A 21,432-nucleotide genomic window follows, 5' to 3' on the forward strand; every position below is an offset into this window, starting at 1 on the left:
ATTTCTCTTTTAATTCACCCAGTTTGTGGTCCATTGTTTTATGGTCATGCTAGCAGACTAATACAGCATCTGATGGAATTATGAAAGTATTTAGCTCTAGTCTCCTCTGTACTTTGTTCAACATTTTTGAAACTTTCTAACATGATTAACTGCTTAGTAGAAAGAATTTTTCATGTGTCTATTTTAAAACTCTTTTCCAAATTGTCCCATGAATTTGCCTATAATGTAAAGTATATTTACTTTATATTTAAATATATATTTAATATATAACTTATATTAAATAAATATATTTATATATATTATAAAATAAATATATATTTTATATAATATGTATATTTAAAATATATTTAGTTATATTTATTCAATTAGACTAGAGCTTGGAAAGATCCAATTTTAAATAATTTCCATGATGTCATTTCCTTTTCTGGCTACTTTTCTCATTTTACACATTCACACAGGTTTTTTTCCAATGTTTATTTATTTATTTTGAGAGAGAGAGAGAGAGAGAGAGAGAGAGAGAGAGAGGCAGGGGCAGAGAGAGAGGGAGAGGGCAGGCTTCACACTTAGTGCAGATCCTGTCTTGGGGCTTGATCTCTCATGACCAATCTCTCGTGACCACGAGATCATGATCTGGGCTGAAATCAGGAGTTGTGTGCTGAGTGAGCCTCAGCTTCTCCCACAGAGTTTTAGAAAATCAAAAACCTTAGGACCACTTGGCCATGACAGAGCAAACTGTCAAGATATAGCATGCATGAATATGATGTGTAACTAGATTGTAGTGACACTTGCATCAAAATATTGCAAAATAAAACCCATTATACTCTTTATAATCATAATTGGCATAGGACTTATGTAATGTGACCTTCTCTTTTTTGGTCTCTTCTTTTTTTCACCCTTCCTCCCTATGTAGGCATTGTTATTTCTTTTTTTTTTTTTTTCTTCTAGATTTCTCTTATATACATACACACTTCTTGTCCTAATCCATACACAAATTTTTCTTGGAAGATGGTATTTTTAGTAAATTTCTTGCCTATCATTTGTGCTTTTAGAACTAAAGAAAAATGGAAGGAAGTCAAGAAATCGATAATGCCACCAGAAAGAAAAAAATTAGCTTCCAAACAATCATTTCCTATAAATCCCCTTTGCTTATTTCTATGACTAATGAATGCTGTATGGAAATTATTCACACTCCAACAGCAACCTCATACAAACCCATTTGCAGAAAGGCCTTGAATAAGAATTTAATTCAGCATTCGTTCATTTTAAATGCAAATAGTGGAATCTGAGTAGGACAGGAGTGTCAGTGTGAAAAGGGTGAGTTTTCAGGCATTGCAGAAAGCTGTCATGGTGACTAGGAGGCATAGCAACTTACTTATTTATAAAAATAAATCTGAAAAGAGAATGAGTCAGGCACAGGTTTGTGATTTTACTCCTGTCAATGTTAGATGGAGAATATATCCTGAAAAATCTTAGTTATCAAGATCCTGAAAAAAAAAGCTTTAGAGAAAGAATAATATCAGAAAATGATATCTTTACAAAGGTGGATATATGAAATCTGTTCATCTGCAGGATATATGCAATCTGTTCATCATTCCTATAACTGACAATTTTGGGAATATTTTCTAAATTAGAGGCAAGTTTAATTTTTTTGTTTGTGAAATTAGATAAATATATAACTTAATGAGTTCTCATTTTTATTAAATTGTGTGTTTTGTGTTTCATAATGATAATTTTACACTCCTATTTCCCCACAGGGGAATTTTTCTCCAGCACCTCTCTTGATTATTATAAACCAAGTTAAGTAGCAAAAACTTAGTAGGGAATATGTTGAAGTTCATAAAAAGAAAACTAATTGGAAATCAATCTTAAATAATGGGCAACATTCTAAAGGTAGGATATGCCCTCTCCCTCGGCTTGAGTGCATTAAGATAAAGTGTCACCGAGATTAGTTTCAGAAGCAAGGGGTTGAAACCCTGCTCTGGGTGAAGAAGTCCCTACAGCTACAGTTGTGAGTTCCGGATGGGCCAGACCCCTAGGCCCTGGCACTGAGCAATTAAGCTTAATTGGCTAGCAGGCCTTCCTTGGGGGATTGCTAATTAGCAGCAAGCAGTTGATTTTCCACCACGGTGCTCTTTCACTTCCTCCCATATTTAGACTTTGAACTGGATGAAAGTTTAGTGGTGAATTTTTCCCCCTAATGGAATGAATTTTGATGTGAAATGATCAGGTAGAAAGGTGATCTCATTCCAACATACCTATATGGGTCCCACTGGGAATTTCCTCTGGAGATTAGCTGGAGAGATTCAAAGAAGAGTTTAGGGAAAATGTTAGTTTTGTTCCTGACCCGTGAACCCACTACATGGGTGTAGACCAAGGAACTAGGCAACAGAGAGGCTAGTCGCTATTTTCAAAGAACCGGTTACAGAGCTTTAATCAAACTTTGATATAATTTTTTAATTCAGTGGCATGCAGAGCAAGAAAGGTTTATGCAATGGAGGTGTTTATAATCAGGCCTACCATATTTGTAACCACTTTCAGGGTTTGGATCAGCTTCTCTATACTTTACAAGGAGCACACAGACACTTCCAGCTTCAGTTCGTTGTATTTTCTGGTTCTAAATTAGACATTATAAGAGTATTTAAAAAGTGTTTACTGTGTATGAAGCACTGTCCCACTGCTTTGTGAAAAGAAAGCTTCTTGACCTGAAGTTGCTGATAACTTGCATGTGGAAAGGAGGTGGAATAAATAGACTATTTTGATAAACATTCCTGAATTTACAAGATTATACATAAACATTTAACATTTAGAAGCAGAAATTTTGTTCATTTCCAAGGCATTTCGACATTACAGACATTTATCTTTCTAAAACAAAGTTTTGATTTTGTTACTTCGTTAAACTTCTTCCATAGTTTAGTTCTCACTCCAACGTTTGGAATATAAGACACCTTTTGGAAAGCTTTATCTGAGCTTTTGTGCCTGTCAGACTTTGATATATTCTTTCATGAACACTGTCCTTTCCCTTGAACAAAAACTATTATTCGATTTACTTTGTTTTCTCTTTGCTGCTAAATTGTATTTTCCAAAGAGGGAAGTATCTAATCTATTCATTTTTGTATCTCTAGAAACTGGTGCATTACATACCTCATGGTAAGTGTTCAACAAAGATTCCTGTAATGAGAGAATCAACGCCTCTAACTTGTGGCACATCATCAGGCAACAAAGCCAAGCCAAGAGGAAAAGTTCTATTCCTCTTTTGTGTGGACACCTACAATCTTAGCTTTTTAGGTGTTGACTGGGGAGAGGAGTGGTAGAATTTCTAGGGACACTGTATGTATCGACTTTCACAATCGGCTACAGAAAAGAGGAGACCAATGAATTCTAATAGATACAGGACCAGAATGAAACTGGGTGGGCATTGAAGTTTTCTAAAGTTGTAGTTCTCTCTCTCTCTCTCTCTCTCTCTCTCTCTATCTCTCTCTACCCCTCTCTCTCTCTCTCTCTCTTTTTCTCCAATGACATTACATATGTTATCATCCTCTCTGATAAGATTTGAGGATTGGTTTAAACCTAACTTATTCTTTAGATTTCTTCTGAGGCTCTGTTCCAAACTGGCAAACAGACACACATTCATACACATACACTCTTTTTCTTTCTTAAAGTCTCTGCTTCATCTCGTCTGACTCATATACAGGACCTTCTATCATTGTGTTCTTGTTGTAATTGTCCTATAACTTGATCAGTGAAAGTAACATATTATTTAATCCATTGGGAGAAGTCTTTGCTTCTCATTCATTTTTCTATCAGCTGCCACGGTTATGAAGCAACTCAACAGTTAATTATTTGCTGTACTAATTAAAGGATTACATAGATGACTGGATAAAAGGGTAGATAGACAGACAGATAGATCGATGGGTGAAGCAACGAGAGATTGGAACAATAACTGCTTTTTCCATTATCTGGTCAACTTGGATTATTCTCACTTCCAACAACGGATTAGGTAGGTGAAAGTAAAAACTCTGCAGGAAGAAATTAAGAGCAAAATAATAGGCAAAATTAAATAGATTAAAAAAAAGTATTGTGAGCAATATGGCACACAGTCTTGGACACCTATACTGTGTAACACAGGATATCAAGTTACTTAAGACATTTCCCTATTTTGTAGAGATTTTTTGTCGGAATTGGCATAAATAGATCATAAATTTTAAAAATTAGATCACCAGCCCTCAAAAAAAGAAAACTCGATGATTTTCACTCATTGTTTTAATGCCGTTTTTCCTTAAAATGTTTTACTGTAGTTGATTTAATGCATGCCTAAGTTATATCTTTGTATTTGACAAAAAGTGAATTGGTAAGGAGCTGTCCTGTGCCACTCATGGTGGGAACTGTGTTTAATTATTTTTAAAATGTGTGTAACACCAGAATTTAGTATGACTCCCAATTCACACAAATTGATTTCAACAGAAATGGAAATGGATTGGTGTCTACTGCACAGGGCTTTCAGGACTAAAGCGACACAGTAAACGAAGCTGACTTCCGAGCGGGCAACATTGCTCAGCTGCAATATTGCATAACCACAATATGGAGCCACAAGGTGTGACACAACTAAATCTATATATGGTTAATTTAGGATTTGAAATGATGACTTCTTTTTAGAAGACAGCAAACAGCAGATCTGGGAGCAGTGAAGTTTCAGTTGAGTCATCTCACTTGTGACACTTATTTTAAATGCAATCTGTTAACTCAAAGTATTACCATCTTTAAAAAATATAGGCCTCTTTTTCTAGGCATATCTCTTATCCATTTGTAGGCAGCTTGTTGAAGAGTTTCCAAGGAGAGAAAAATCTCATCTCATACAAAGTAATGTACTTTGATGTATTTTTTTCTCTAGCAAAAGATGACTGTTACCTTTTCTCTGTTGATTATTATCTCCTGCCCTCAGGGAATGGCTTCCTGAAAGTTCAAATGCATCTCTATCCTCACAGTCAATAGAACAAAAATGTCTGAGCATTTCCCCCATATTCCTTATAACAAGACTCATTATTTTCTGGTCTTTGGGTGGTTGTTGGGAGACAGTTCTCCATGATCTTCTCACATTTCTGCCCAAGTTAAAAGTCGAGGCACTGACCAAGACTTTTGCTCTGGTATAGTTTTTCAAAGATGTTTGTGCAGCAAACAGCCTTGGAAAATAGTGTCTCTTCAGAACAAAGGATAGGCATAGTTACCGCCTTCTATAAAAGATTCAGATTCCCTATACTCAGGATTTCTCTATTGTAACAAACCACTGAGCAGGCAGGTGTCACATGTCCCTTTGGACATTGCCCTGTGGGAGGTGGGACACAAGAATGCTGATAATCTGGCTTACTGCTATGGCTATGAATAATAACATTTATGGTCTCAGATTCATAAGTCTTGTGTCTTCTGCTAGCATCTATGAAATTTTAGTAGGCTGACTTGTTAATTAAAAGTAATATAACACTCATATCTTTTTAAAAATTTTTATGTATTTATTTTGAGAGAGAGAGAGAGAACAGGTGAGCATGAGCCAGGGAGGGGCAGAGAGAGAGAGGGAGAAAGAGAATTCCAAGCAGGCTCCTCGCTGTCAGCACAGAGCCCAATGTGGGGCTCGATGCCACGAACTTGAGCAGAAATCAAGAGTAGACGCTTAACTGATTGAGCCACCCAGGTGCCCCTATTCTCGCTTACTTGGGAAGATAGGAGATGGTATCTCATATTCTCTCCCTTTCTCAAAATAAACAAATAAGCTTTAAAAAAAAATAACAGGGGCACCTGTTGGTGGCTCAGTCAGTTAAGCATCTGACTTTGGCTCAGATCATGATCTTGTGGCTTGTGGGTCTGAGCCCCACGTCCAGCTCTGTGCTGACAGCTCAGAGCCTGGAGCCTCCTTCAGATTCTGTGTCTGTCTCTCTCTGCTCCTCTCCTGCTCAAGCTCTGTTTCTGTCTCCGTCTGTCTCTCTCTCTCAAAAATAGACATTAAAAAATCGTAATAAAAAATAACAAAGTGAGAAGAGTAAGGTAAGATATTATTTTAAGATTTATGATATAGAATTAATTATAGATTCAGTTTTGACAAATACTTGTAGCATATACTGACTAACCCTTTACTGATAGCTGAGTTGTTGTATGGTAAGTTTAGAATAATACTAAGAAGACATGTTTCATTATGATATGGTATGTGCATTTATTCAGTGTTACGGTGAGGGTAAAATCACATTTGCATAATGTATTGTGTCGCTCTTGACAGCCAGTGCACTGCATGTTTTGTGGAAAAGTTACAACTTTTCTAAGCTTAACATTTTATTCTTGGGAGAAAAGTAATCTTAAAAGTTTCACATTAAATTTTTTCAGCCATTCGCAATGAAGTGGATGGAGCCAGAGAGTATTACGTTAAAGTGACATAAGTCAGTCAGAGAAAGACAAATACCCTATGATTTCACTCATATGTGGAATTTAAGAAACAAATCAGATGAACATAGGAGAAAGAAAAAAAAAGAGAGAGAGGGAAGCAAACCATAAAAGAGACTCTTTTTTTTTTTAAAGTTTTATTTATTCATTTTGAGAGAGAGAAAGCACAAGTGCGGGAAGGGCAGAGAGAGCTGGGGAGAGAGAGAATTCCAAGCAGGCTCCGCCTTGCCAGCACAGAGCCAGATGCAGGGCTTGAACCCATGAGCCGAGAGATCATTACCTGAGCTGAAGTCGGACATTTATTTTTAATTTTTTTTTTAATTTTTTTTTTCAACTTTTTTTAATTTTATTTTTGGGACAGAGAGAGACAGAGCATGAACGGGGGAGGGGCAGACAGAGAGGGAGACACAGAATCGGAAACAGGCTCCAGGCTCCGAGCCATCAGCCCAGAGCCCGACGCGGGGCTCGAACTCACGGACCGCGAGATCGTGACCTGGCTGAAGTCGGACGCTTAACCCGCTGCGCCACCCAGGCGCCCCTGAAGTCGGACATTTAAACTGAGGCATCCAGGTGCCTCAGCCATGAAAGACTAATGTGGGAAGTGACAGGAGATGATATTTGGGAAGAACAAGACAGATCTGAACTAGCTGCCATGGAACACTGAAGAATTAGCAAGGCTGGAAAATTGCCAGCTTTCTGAGAAATACTCACGGTCGCTGACCAACAGATATATAATGTAATTGACATTTCAAAGTAACCACATTAAAAAATAAGAACTGTTGAAATTTAGAAGAAAAACTTTTTTCATAATGTTCCTGAATTATTTTCTGATATTTTGTGTCCCCAGGAAATCGTATTTTTCTCAACACAAGTTTCTGAAATATTCAGGCTTAATACAAATGTTTACAACTTGTTCATATTTAAATATGGTTGTATTTTAAAACCTGTAAATGTCTAATTGCTACTAAATACTATTTTAAATTCATGGAACATTACAATTGTTTATAATTTTGGTAGCATTCTAAAAAATTGTAAGCAGCCTAATTTAAACAAGTTTTATTTATTTTTATAAATATTTATTTTGAAGGGGGGGAGAAAGAGAAAGAGAGAGAGAGAGAGAGAGAGAGAGAGAATGAGCATGAAGCATGAATGGGGCAGGGGCAGAGAGAGAGGGGGAGAGACAATCCCAAACTGGCTCCAGGCTCTGAGCTGTCAGCACAGGGCCTGGCACAGGACTCATTCCCATGAACCTTGAGATCATGACCTGAGCTGAAATCAAGAATCAGATGCTAAACCGATTGAACCATCTGGGCACCCTGAAACAGCAGGTTTAAATAAATCAAATAGAGTTTCAAATAATACATATATTTCATAAAATAGAAATTTTCATTAAGCACTTAAAGATTTAAATTTTTTTATTTCATAATGCAGATTTAATAAAAGTAATTCAGCATAATAATATGTTATTATATTTAGGATTTAAAATTATCAGAAAAATGCAAATTCAGTGAGGTAAGAGTGTTCTTTTTCATTATGTAAATTTAACAGATTTTTAAAATAGTTGGTGTCTGACAATTATAATGTTAATAGTGATAAATATGCTTGAGATTAGGGAGTTATGTATATTTCATAGTTGTTCCCGCTTTTTAAACATTCCCTTTGATAGATTAACTTGGGTGCTTTATCCGGGAATGGCAACTATCATTGTGCAGAAATGAAAGCTTAGTCTTGATAATCAATATGCCGTATTGTGCACTGTACTTCCTTCTCTCTTGATTTCTCTTTGGTTCTTGTTTCTTCTCTACTTCTATTTCCATATTTACTTTTCCTTTCCTCTTTTCCTTACATTTTTTTTTTTAAGCTTAGTGGGTTGATTCATGGGAACCGTAGACAAGAATCGATGAATGGAGTTGGGAAGAGAGAATCCACGGTGTTTTCCCCTCCTCTCTGTCCTGGGTGTTATCCCCAACAGGGACTGTGTCTTCTCCATGCCTCTCAACATAGCCTTCCTTCTGTGTTGCCAGCTTCTGCCAGTCAACTCTCACCATGGTCTTCTGGCCACAACAGACACTTCTGGCTTTTGAGGTCCGTTAACACCCCCTTCCTCTTGGTGTACTGTTAGCCCTAAAAGTGACAGTGGCTTTCTGCTGGTGTTAATCTCTGCATTTCATCATCAGCCCCCCCCCCCCATTTTTTTAGCTATTCACCTCACCCATAACTTCTGTTTTTTTATTATTTTTAAAACAGAGAGAGAGAGAGAGAGAGAACAAACCGAGGGCAGAGAGAGAGGGAGAGAGAGAACCCCGAAGCAAGACTTGAGCCCACCTGAAGTGTGCTTGATCTCACCCAACATGGGGCTCGAACTCATGAACTGCGAGACCATGACCTGAGCCAAAGTTGGATGCTTAACTGAGCCGCTCAGGTGCCCTCATCCATAACTTCTATAATTAATTCCATGTATTAAATGTCCTCTCTTTAACATACCCAGAATGGTTTTTATTTTCCCTACTGGACCCTGACAACTCTCTTGAAGTGATAAACACCTTTATTGCCCTTACTAGTCAGAGTTCCCTCATTTTTCTTTCACTCCTTCCTTCTAGGTTCTTATCTCTCTTTTACTTCTCAACTGACGCTGACTTTTTTGCAGGTAGAACGGGCTATGATTACAATTACCCAACATAGCAATATGGAAAACAGTGTTGACTGGATTTCTTGTGACATATCTTATGTATCACAATATAAAAGGAATAAGTAAAATAAAATCTTTTTTAAAAATTCACAAAAATTGTGTAACAACTGTGTGTGTGTGTGTCTGTATGCATATATGTGATTAAAAGAGATGAGAGAACAAGGCATTGAAGTCAAACTCAAGTCCCAGTTATGCATCTTCCTTTAGAATTTTGAGCCAATTTACTCTCTGCTTCTGCTTCCTTATTTGTATGGTTAAAAAATTACCCAAAATCTGGGGAAAAGGCAAGTGAAGACCACAGTTTTTTCAGTGTCATGCTAGAGCCTTGTGCAACAGGTTCCTCCAAGGATTATTTTATTGCCTAGGGCAGTGGTTTGACAAATTATGGCCCACAGGTGACATCTGGCACAGGGCCTGTGTTTGTTCAGCCCTTGAGCTAAGTATGGATTTTACATTTCTAAAGAGTTATTAAAAAATGAAACAAATATTAGTATGTGACAGAGACTATGTGGCCCATAAATACTAAAATATTTACTACCTGGTGCTTTACAGAAAATATTTGCCAACTCCTGCTCTATGGGAATGAACCATTGTTTGATTTACTATTTACTACTGATCAGGATTCAGACTCCATGAAGGTAGCTGATAACTTTTGGATTGATAAGTTGCAAGTGACTTTTGCCCATTGGAGGAATAGATTTGTGTCTGGTAGAAAAGATATCCTAAGATCATGGCTGTATTACTCTCTAGGATATTAGCTGGTTTCATATACAGCTTTGTAATTATATTTTAGTATCTTCAATTGGCTATAAGTAGTTCACTCTCACTCATCTGCTTTGAAACAACCTACTATCTTGCTGGTTCTTTTATATTAAGTAAAATAGTTTTGTCAGTGTGTATTTATTTTTATATTGCATTTGAATCATCACTCACAGAAATTTAAGCTTTCACAATAAATGGACCAATTTTCTCTTCCCTATTCATTTTTCTTTTTTTTTCTTCAAAATATAATTTATTGTCAAGTTAGCTAACATACAGTGTATACAGTGTTCTCTTGGTTTTGGGAGTAGATTCCCATGATTCATCGCTTACATACAACACCCAGTGCTTATCCCAACAAGTGCCCTCCTCAGTGCCCATCACCCATTTTCCTCTCTTCCCACCACCATCAACCTTCAGTTTGTTCTCCGTATTTAAAAGTCTCTTATGGTTTGCCTCCCTCTCTGTTTGAAACTATTTTTTTCCTATTTCCTTCCCCTGTGGTCTTCTGTTAAGTGTCTCAAATTCGACATATAAGTGAAAACATATATCTGTCTTTCTCTGACTTATTTCACTTAGCATAATACTCTCCAGTTCCATCCACATTGTTGCAAATGACAAGATTTCATTTCTCGTTGCCAAGTAGTATTCCATTGTATATATAAACCACATCTTCTTTATCCATTCATCAGTTGATGGGCATTTCGGCTCTTTCCATAATTTGGCTATTGTTGAAAGTGCTGCTATAAACATTGGGGTACATGTGCCCCTATGAATCAGCACTCCTGTATCCTTTGAATAAATTCCTAGTGGTGCTATTGCTGGGTTGTAGGGTAGATCTATTTTTAATTTTTTAAGGAACCTCCACAGTTTTCCAGAGCAGCTACACCAGTTTTCATTCCCACCAATAGTGCAAGAGGGTTCCTGTTTTTCCAAATCTGTTGTTTCCTGAGTTGTTAATTTTAGCCACTCTGATTGGTATGAGGTGGTATCTCAGTGTGGTTTTGATTTGTATTTCCCTGATGATGAGCAATGTTGAGCATCTTTTCATGTGTCTGTTGGCCATCTGTATGTCTTTGGAAAAGTGTCTATTCATGTCTTCTGCCCGTTTCTTCACTGGATTATTTGTTTTTCAGGTGTTGAGTTTGGTCAGTGCTTTATAGATTTTGGCTACTAACACTTTGTCTGATATATCATTGGCAAATATCTTCTCCCATTCCGTCGGTTGCCTTTTAGTTTTGTTGATTGTTTCCTTTGCAGTGCAGAAACTTTTTATCTTGATGAGGTCCCAATAGCTCATTTTTGCTTTTATTTCCCTTGCTTCCGGAGACATGTCGAGTCAGACATGGCTGAGTCTGAGGTCAAAGAGGTTGTTGCCTGTTTTCTCCTCTAGGGTTTTGATGGCTTCCTGTCTCACATTTAGGTCTTTCATCCATTTTGAGTGTATTTTTGTATATGGTGTAAGAAAGTGGTCCAGTTTCATTCTTCTTCTTTTTTTTTTTTTAATTTTTTTTTTAATGTTTATTTATTTTTGAGACAGAGAGAGACAGAGCATGAACGGGGGAGGGTCAGAGAGAGGGAGACACAGAATCTGAAACAGGCTCCAGGCTCTGAGCTGTCAGCACAGAGCCCGACGTGGGGCTCGAACTCACGGACCGCGAGATCATGACCCGAGCTGAAGTCGGCCGCTTAGCCGACTGAGCCACCCAGGCGCCCCAAGTTTCATTCTTCTGCATGTTGCTGTCCAGCTCTCCCAACACCATTTGCTACAGAGACTGTCTTTTTTTCCATTGGATACTCTTTCCTGCCTTGTCAAAGATTAATTAGTCATACATTTGTGGGTCCAATTCTGGGTTCTCTATTCTATTCCATTGGCCTATGTCTCTGTTTTTGTGCCAATACCATACTATCTTGATGATTGAAGCTTTGTGGTAGAAGCTAAAGTCCAGGATTGTGATGCCTCAAGCTTTGGTTTTCTTAATACACCATCAACAACTTAGGCGGACAACTTAGTTGGACAACTAAGTATGGATTTTCCTACATTGCTAATCTTAAAAGTCAGTCTAGATATTCTCTTAACAGAACTCCAATGAAGGGCCTCATAGAGTTGTTCCACTCTCCATTTTTTAAATATACTCTTTGCTTTCTGCAATATTGAATTCTTATAGCCAGTGCTCATTTCCTCATACCAGTAGAATTGAATGTTTATTAAAAGGGAAGTTTTCCCCCCTCATTTCTTTATGTAAACTTTACTTATTATTGTTAATACATGATTCAATTAAATAATACACAAATAAAATTAGTGCAGGAAGAGAGAGTTTATTCAATGCAGACCAATGCTTTGAAAAGACTCAACAAAGGTGAATTGCTAAATTTTGTTATTCAGTTAAGTGTGAGTAAAACAGCAGCAAAAGTTTGGTGTGCTAGACTATAATCAGGCCTCTGGAAGGGCCTAGTTCTGAAAGTATCTGTGCTATATGTAAAGTCCCTCTATATTATCTTTATGCCTTGTGGCACAGTCACAACTAGCAAGTTTGTTACCTTTTATATGATATGGTAATAGCAGTGTAGCTACATTTCCTTCTTAGGTGTGGATTGGGGCTGATTGGGTTTAAAAACCCTGTCTCTGAGAGTCTCTCTTCTCTTATAACCCAGAGTGCACTTGGTGAGGCATTTGGAAAGCACGGGGGACCAGGTATAGCTTTTGTTCTAAATAGTTGAACTCTTCCCCTTACCCAAGTTATGAAAATGTGGGCAACTTCCATAAATAGTGTGACTGCTGACTCCACAACTGGACTGGGCTCCCACATTTGGAAAATAAAAATCTGGAAGAATTTCTGCATTCAGATTATGTCCTTAGGTTCTCATTCACTTTAAAGAAACTGGAACTATAAATTGAAGAATTTTGATTGTCGGTATGAAATCAAAAGATAAAGGTGAAAAAGCTGTAAGCAAAATAATTTGCTTCTCTGACTCATTGTCAGAGAAAATATATTTTAGGTCATACTTATTTATGTATATATTTACTTATTTTTATGATTCTTCACTCTAACCGGTCTTAATCGTGTTGAACAAGATGATTTGTGATCAAATAAGAAGCATGATATTTAAAGCCTGTAAGGACAGAGTAGATATTTTCATGATTTTGAGAGTAAAAAAGTCTCAGCTTTCCTGTCAGTTATAGCTTCTGCCTTAGTGGGAAATTTACATTATTATCAACTCTCATGGAACATTTAACAGGATCTCAACAGGCCATCATATACAAATATGGCAAACCTAAAACCACTGCAGTACCCTCCAGGTGTCAGAGCTTTGTTCACCAAATTCATGCATTTTTTTTAATATGAACACGAGACCAGTTGTAATACATGATTCATACTCTAATAAGGGCACAGAATGGGTTTATCTGGGAAGCCTTGAGCCAGGTTAGAGGGATAAAGGGTAGTGGCAGTGGTCCAAGCAGTCATGCAGGAGAGAGTTCCAAAACACCAGAGGAATTGGAGCCAGTTATTCAGTTGGTGATGTTTTGGGCGGAAGGAGCAATGGGTATAAATGCTTGGCAATGGTGTGGCCATCTATAATATTTTAATATTATTGGAATGTAGGATGGTATAGAGATGAGGAACAGTGAACAGATGAGAGGCGTGGCTCAACAAAAAAGCAGAAACTGGGGCGCCTGGATGGCTCTATCGGTTAGTCATCCAGCTTTGGCTCAGGTCATGATCTCACGGTTCATGGCTTCGAGCCCCACGTTGGGCTCTGCACTGCAAGTTCAAAGCCTGCTTAGGATTCTCTCTCCCTCTCTCTCTCTGCTCCACCCCCACTCATGCTTTCTCTTTGTCTTAAGTCCTTAAGAGGATGACTTAATACAATTTTCAGCTCAGAAAGCTTTCTCTCTCTGGCAAAATGTAAAAATTAATTGCATCGTGGTAAGACTGGCACAGAGGGTGCCAATTAGGTGACTGATAGAAGGATGGAAGAAAGGATGAGGCTCTCCACTATGGTTGTGGCAGTGTTTATGGAAATAAGTGAAATCAATATCAGGTAGCGATTACTGAGATTTGAGATTGAAGGAGAATTAGACATTCTCCTTCATTTAGACTTAGGCAACACGGGGATAGGTGACTGATAACTGAAGGAGGACTAGAGGATATCAGAGGTGCTATATGGAGGTAAGATTGCCAAATCGTTTTTGAGTGTGTACAACTTGAGATGTTTGTGTAACAGCTAGGTGGGCATGTCCATCTGGATTAGGAAAACTTTAGGCCACCTCACTAGCGTGACTCTGGGAGGGACCTTAACACTGTGCTCACATGGCTGTATGTTTTTGTAAAATTTGCAGAAATAAGGTATTTTAACCACAATTTTCTAAGACTGATATCCCTTTCCACTCTGACTTCCCTCCGCCACACTCTCCCTCTCGACAATAGTTGGGTGAGTTTTGGGGATCCAACAGAGATGTGATGATGATCCAGAATTTTAGGATTGAAGATAAAGGTTGAGGATGAAGTACTTAGGATGTCCCCACACAGTTGAGCAGTTGCTAGCCATCCTGATTCAGGAAAGTCTTTTTAAGAACATGTCTACTCCCCATGTGCTGACTCACCTGGCATAACAACACGAAGAGACAAGGCCAAGTGTCCCAAGGTACTTGTAGAGAAAAATATGGGTCATGGAGGAGGAACCAAGTCTGAATATGTGCAATTGCAAGTTGCTCTGTGGGAAATTCTCCTAATCATTCAGATGTGTAAAACTTCCGGTGGATAATTTTGCTTTTACTAGTGCTTGGTCAGACATAAGTTCTCTTCTTTCACGGTTGTGTTTAATAATGAAATACAGAATTACAAATGTCTCATTTTTTTGAAGGGAATTGTAACAGGTAAATTTTGTCTGAATTCCTTTTTCAGACACAAATTTATAGCAATACTACGTACAGCAAGTTTATCTGTGTAAGAAGTCTCATGTTTTTTGTGTTCCGTATATCAGTAATAAAAATTATATCTGATGAACCATGTTAGATGAAAGCCTGATTTATTTTTCCATTCTGTCTATAATATTACAAAATAGTAGAAATGGAGTAAATTATAGAGTTGTGCCAGACGATTAATGACACTGTGTTAACTTTTTTGGTTTCTATAATGGTGTGCTATTTTTCAGCTTCTCAAAGAGTATGATTTTTTGTTTGTTTTAAGTATGTGTTCACTTTTTTATTTTTATTTTTATTTTTTATTTTTATTTTATTTTTAATGTTTTTTAACGTTTATTTATTTTTGAGACAGAGAGAGACAGAGCATGAACGGGGGAGGGTCACAGAGAGAGGGAGACACAGAATCTGAAACAGGCTCCAGGCTCCGAGCTGTCAACACAGAGCCCGACGCGGGGCTCGAACCCACGGACCGTGAGATCATGACCTGAGCCAAAGTCGGACGCTTAACCGACCGAGCCACCCAGGCACCCCTGTGTTCACTTTTTTAAACATAATTTTGTATTTAGATTTCTGTATTCCTTTTAAGTTTCAGATTCCACAGGACCTGAATCACTCCAGGAGTCAAAATATACATGGTGGTGGAGACTGGGGGTGTGGATACCCTCAGGAGAGTGTACTGAGGGACAGGAGAATGAGAACAAGAACAGAAATCTAATTTTGGGAAACTAAGGAGCAGGCAGAGGAAGAGGAGCCCATGAAGCTGATGGAAAAGGAGCAGCTGGGGAATGAAGACCGTAGTGAAAAGGGGTATCACAGAGACCACATGAGTCAAGTTTTATGAAGGAAGTGGCTAACAGTGTTCAGTGCCACAGCATGGCCATAATGGGAGTACTGACAATTGGTCACTAGGTTTAATCTCAAACAGCCCTGGCCGTTGCAGTGAAAAGTGAGGGCCAAAGAGAAAAGCCCCACTTGCACTAAGTTAAATAATGGATTTCGGATGGGTGAAGATAAAGTGCAGACAAAATTTTCCTGATGTGTGGTTGTGAGGAGGATACCACAGGGTAGAAATGGAGCAGGACTAAGTGTGGAGACAGCCTCTTCATTCAGAAGTGGAGGACGTGAGCATTTGTAACTGTCCATGAAAGCCGACAGGAAGGGGCTTTACTTACCTCAGGAGGAGCATGAACTCCAGGACAGACATAGGCAGCCCTACAATTCTACTTGTTACATTGAATAACTTTAACATAAACCTAAGTCATGATCTTGCTTCAGTCTTTCTGATTTTTAACAAGATATTTCTGTTAGTTTTAGCATTATTCTTCCTTTCTTCCGAGGCCCAAAGAACCACTACAAGGTGTCCTTTGGCACTTTTCTTTCCCGGTCAGACTGTGCCCTTTACCCGTTTTTATTTTATTTTACTTTATTTTATTTTATTTTATTTTATTATGTTTATTTTTGAGAGAGAGGGAGAGACACAGAGCATGAGTGAGGGAGGGGCAGAGAGAGAGGGAAACACAAAATCCAAAGCAGGTTCCAGGCTCTGAGCTGTCAACACAGAACCATGAGATCATGACCTGAGCTGAAGTCGGGTGTTTAACCGACTGAGCCACCCAGGCACCTCTCTACCTATGGTTCTCACCTGCTGCTACATGATTTCTCCAGCTCTCTTCCCTGGGACCTGGCCACTGCATTTCTCACACATTGGTTCTCAGTTTCTAAGTTTCAGCTGGCCCCATTTTAGCAAGTCTTGTCTATTTTACATATAGTGATATTTTATATGTATTTTATTTTGTATTTTATATTATATATAGTATGCAGTAATATTAATTATCAGCAATTTATATGCTATAGTTCTTTTAATTGCATAGTTTACACAAGGTAAAAATTATTTTCTCTGTGAAAATACTTTATGAGCTGCTGTAGAAAACTGCTGTCTTTCCAGTTTATGACACACTTTCTGAAGACTTAAATTTTTTTGTGTGTTTTCTACACTGCTTACTTCAGGATTGTTAACTCAGTGAGAAATTCTTAAAACTCAACTGATCAGATGATAGTTATTCAACACTTATGAATATACAATTATAGTGTTTCCACATGGACTTAAATGTTCCTTCATGTTTCAGAGCTAATGATTTCATTTTACTTAATTACAGAATGAGAGAGTGTTTTTTGCTTATATTTAGACTTTTTTCAAGGTTATTGATTTCAAAAATAAATCTTCTAAATTGATTAACACTTGCTTTCATGTTCTTTTTTTTCTGAGTCTTTACTCCTATCTGAAATGGAGGTATTATGAAACACAATTTGTATGGACTTAAAAATAACCAATTGAAATAAGCAATTCATTTCAAAAGACAGAAACTTAAGCAGAAACAGAGTTCCTGCAGTGGATGTGTGTGTGCATTCACATATACAGATAACCTTAGACTTTCAATGAAGTTCTAAATATACTTAAAATCACTACCTAATGATACTGTTTACTCTCCATTGGTCTACCACTTAACATAAAAACAACATTTGGGAAAATGGCTTTTTATCTGATTTAAAACAGAGCTCATGATTTGAAGTTTCCAATCAATCTTTAACCTTCTAGTGTTAGGGTTTATTTATTCATTTTAAGACCACTTCTAGCAAAAAGAAGATCCTACAAAAGAATCTATAGAATTGTTGGGCAGTAAATAATACTAAAAAAAAAAACTTGTAATAGATCAATCATAAATTCAACATTTAAAATCTCCCTTGAAGTGCTCCTGGTTTTTAATAATGGATTTTTGGTATGATCCCATGAAAGATTTATGTCCAGATATGAAACAAACACTGCTTTGAATGATTAATTTTAAAATCTAGTTTTCCTACTAAATAATAGGAATTCCCCCTGTGTTTTCTGTTTGTAAGAAATAAGGAGAACCAGTCTTATGATTTTGAATTCATGATTATGTCTTTGTGGTAAACATGGCATATTTGGAAAGTAGGACAAAGACAATACTCCAAAGGCATCACGCACAAAAATATTTACTTTTTAGAGACCTAAAAGACCACTTTAAAAATAAGATATTTTATTTAAAATCTGGGGGCATCCGGGTAGCTCTGTCGGTTAAGAGTCTGACTTCAGCTCAGGTCATGACCTCATGGTTTTTGAGTTCGAACCTCACATTGGGTTCTGTGCTGACAGCTTAGAGCCTGAAGCCTGCTTCAGGTTCTGTGTCTCCCCCTCTCTCTGCCCCTCTCCCACTCACACTCTGTCTCTATCTCAAAAATAAACATTAAAAAATTAAAATCTATATGAAATAAATGCAATAATATTTAATATATCTACATTATGAAAACTTTGACTTTTTAAAATCAGTTTTAAAAAGAGCCAGATATTTATTATATTCTATATCTGAGCCATCATTATTCACAAAATTAACAATCCAAATATTACAATTTATTTCCTAAATGCACAAAAAGTTAAAAGTATTAGAACAAAAAATACATCATATTTTTAAGAAACTAACTGCTTTAAAATTCGTTATCTGTAAAAGCATGTCAGCACAATGATGTTTTATGTGAGATATCCAGGAATAGATAATTATACAATCATTACTCAAGAAAAGAATGTGAATTGAATTAGACAGTTTTCTTTTCTCAGAAATATTCATAGCTGGTTTTAATCTAGATATAACACATAACACAAGGCATAAATATTTAATGACTAAACAATAACCTGATTAAACTTTGTTGGTTTTTTTCTTCCTCTACCAGACATTCAATCCTGTTTTTGCATCTTAAATAAAATAAGGAGAAAAAACAATGTGGTTTCTTAAAGAAATGAGGTCATTTAAAAAGTGTTATTTTCCTGTTATACTTGGAAACACACAAATGTCTATTCATTTATTGTTAGAGTGAATTACACGTATACATTTTATGTTCAAACACACACTATAAGTAGTAATTCTATGAAACTATAAAAATTCTTCTGAAATGGCAAAGCTGAAGTAAATAGTTGTCATTTGATATTCATTCCTGATGATTTCTCATTAAAATGAAATGGCAAATCTGACAAAACAATAAGAGGAACATAGAATGAGTGACTCTTTATTCATGTAATAATTGATTACTATTGTGACAACATCCCACCTTTTTCACATGGTTGTGAAAAGGTTTCACTTTAATTGGCATCACCGTGAAATAAATTACTTGACTGTGTCGTTGGGAAGCAAATCAGGCCCACATTAGATATAATTGAGGTGAAACTGTTATATAGGAATTGTGTGGGTGAAGGCTGGAGATCGAGTTTTTCCATAGGAAAAAAAATGTGAGAAAGGCTAATGATACTGAGACCAAATTGTTTTTATTTTTAAACAGAATTTTCTTCTCCTTCTCCTTCTCCTTCTCCTTCTCCTTCTCCTTCTCTTTCTCCTTCTCCTTCTTCTCTTCTCCTTCTTCTTTCTTTTGTTTACAATGCAGAGGTTTTTTGGTTTGGTTTAGTTCAGTTTCAGCTTTTCAACAATGATTCATATTGATTGCTTATGTTAGGACATACATAATTGGGAAGATTAGCTGACCAGCATCCACTTAAACAAAAGGAAGTCAAATCAATCTAAATTTCAAGTCCAAAGAAATAGACTTGAAAGTTTCTTGAATTTTCAATTAAGAAATCTAGTCTTTTCTCCAAATTTATGAGCCAGAGTGCTACTATTGTTTAAAAGCCGAGATGATACTAAGTTTATAAGAAAGGCTATCATAAAAGGAAACAGAAGATTTTTTTTCTCTGCCTTTATTATACCAAGAGTAGTCTCATCGGAAATACTACAGACACACACACTAGTTACTGCACCACAAAAAATTAGGAAGACTCTAGAGAAAAGTAAAGCAATGAAGGTGAGTAGAGTGAATTCTGTATATAGATAAACTAAAAAAAAGGCTTGGGAAGATAAAGTTTGACACTAGCTCATTTTTGCAATGCCCTAAAGGTTTTAGATTTTTACAATATAGTATTAATTTAAAAAATCTGTTGATTTTATTTTTAGGCTGAAATAGATCCTTTTTAGGCAAATACAAGAAACCATATTTGCATAAAATTATAAGATTAAGTAATCGTTATTAACGAATTCTTGCTATTTGATATTCAAATAAATTCGAAAGGATTTTGAATAAATTCATGGATTTTAGATCCACAATGGGTTGTTAAAGGAGCTAGGATTTTTTTAGGAGTATATAATTTAATTTGTTTACATCTGATCTAATGGAGGTCAAACATAATTGTTTTAAAATATATTCTGTAGGAACTGTCAGAAAATAGAAAACATTGTGCCTGAGAAAACTCTTAAATTTGAAGGTTACATCTATATCAATATCTTGTAATTTTATTACTATTCTGCTCAGCTTAGTTTTTAATAGAAGCACTTCATTTCTTAAAGCCAATGACATATTTTTAGAAAATGACATTACACAGTCATTGAATATTTAAATATTTTACCAGGAATGTGAATGTTGTTATCATTTTTTGCAAGTTAATCTTTTTTATTTAAAAATTCCAGTCATAAAATCACTCATCGATGGTAACTGATGAAATCAAATAACATATGGAGTGAAAGAGACATAAATAGAGCCACATGTGGAAGTTATACATCTGATATTTTACTGAAAATTGTCACTACCGAGTGTTCCAAAAACCTGATTTTTTTATTCCAAACATATGCAATTGTTCCTTTTTCTGTCCTATTAAATCAGAAAACCTACAATTATAGCTTGGGATGGAGAATGAGTGGGGGAAATGAGAGGAAAGCATGGCTACTTAAGGCCTTTGGCTGAGATCTAATACTGGTCCTGCAGCTCCCAATTTTTCAACAAATTGTTTTGACACCTAGTGTATTTTTGCTCATTACCAATCATCTTCTACTTCTTTAGTTCTATAAGTTTGATTTGTGGCTTCCTATGCATTGTTAGAGAAAACCTAAGAGGCAGTCATTCAACATGAAATCTTACTCTGTGATAACAAGAAAAGTTGCAGACAGTATAAAAAAGCAATTTGAATATTCAGTGGAAGGAAGAGTGCCTGGGTATTTGAGGATTTGTAGTAATTTAGATTCCCTGGCCTCAGCACAGTTCTAACAGGGAAGGAGTCTACACTGCTTCTGCAGGGACAAGAGCCAATATGGCGCTGTGGGAGAGAAGCACTGTTCTCACGGGCTCTGCCACTTAACAGCTGTGTTATTAGAGGAAATAACTGAGATCTCGTGTTTTTTTGTGTGTCTAAGAGGAAGGATGTGATTTTAGTTTCTAAGTTTCCTTCTAATTTTTAAAATGTTTTTCATCTCTGGGAATAATTTTTTTTTCTCCCTGGAAATAATTTTAAGTTTCCTATTTAAATAGAGAATAGATTAAGGTTGGAACTTTCAGAATAAATGATGAAAAGTGTGTAACTATGTTCCACTAAGTGCACCTTTAAGATGCACTGAATACTTTACAATCAGTTTTTATTATGCTTTCCTTTAAAGAATTTGCAAATGTACAGGCAATATTCCATTCGCATGTGCTTAAATGTTTACTTTTCATGACAAATAGAAGACAAAATTTTGTCTGTCAAATGAATACTTTGTGGAAACACGAAGTTAGTCATGCTATTTGCCCTCCATTTTTAAATGTT

The 21,432-nt window shown here is 36.5% G+C and overlaps 1 long non-coding RNA gene across 1 annotated transcript in view; it reads left to right on the forward strand.

Annotated features, from left to right (window-relative positions):
- The window catches only part of LOC131496343 (uncharacterized), a 368,341-nt gene that overhangs the window by 342,769 nt on the left and 4,140 nt on the right, over positions 1-21,432 (forward strand). Inside the window, exon 2 of the long non-coding RNA XR_009254445.1 lies at positions 15,385-15,625. This is a non-coding gene — a long non-coding RNA (uncharacterized LOC131496343). The remainder of the gene's footprint in view (positions 1-15,384; positions 15,626-21,432) is intronic.

This window comes from Neofelis nebulosa, chromosome 15, assembly GCF_028018385.1.
Source record: "Neofelis nebulosa isolate mNeoNeb1 chromosome 15, mNeoNeb1.pri, whole genome shotgun sequence".
In the NCBI taxonomy this organism is placed as follows: Eukaryota; Metazoa; Chordata; class Mammalia; order Carnivora; family Felidae; genus Neofelis; species Neofelis nebulosa.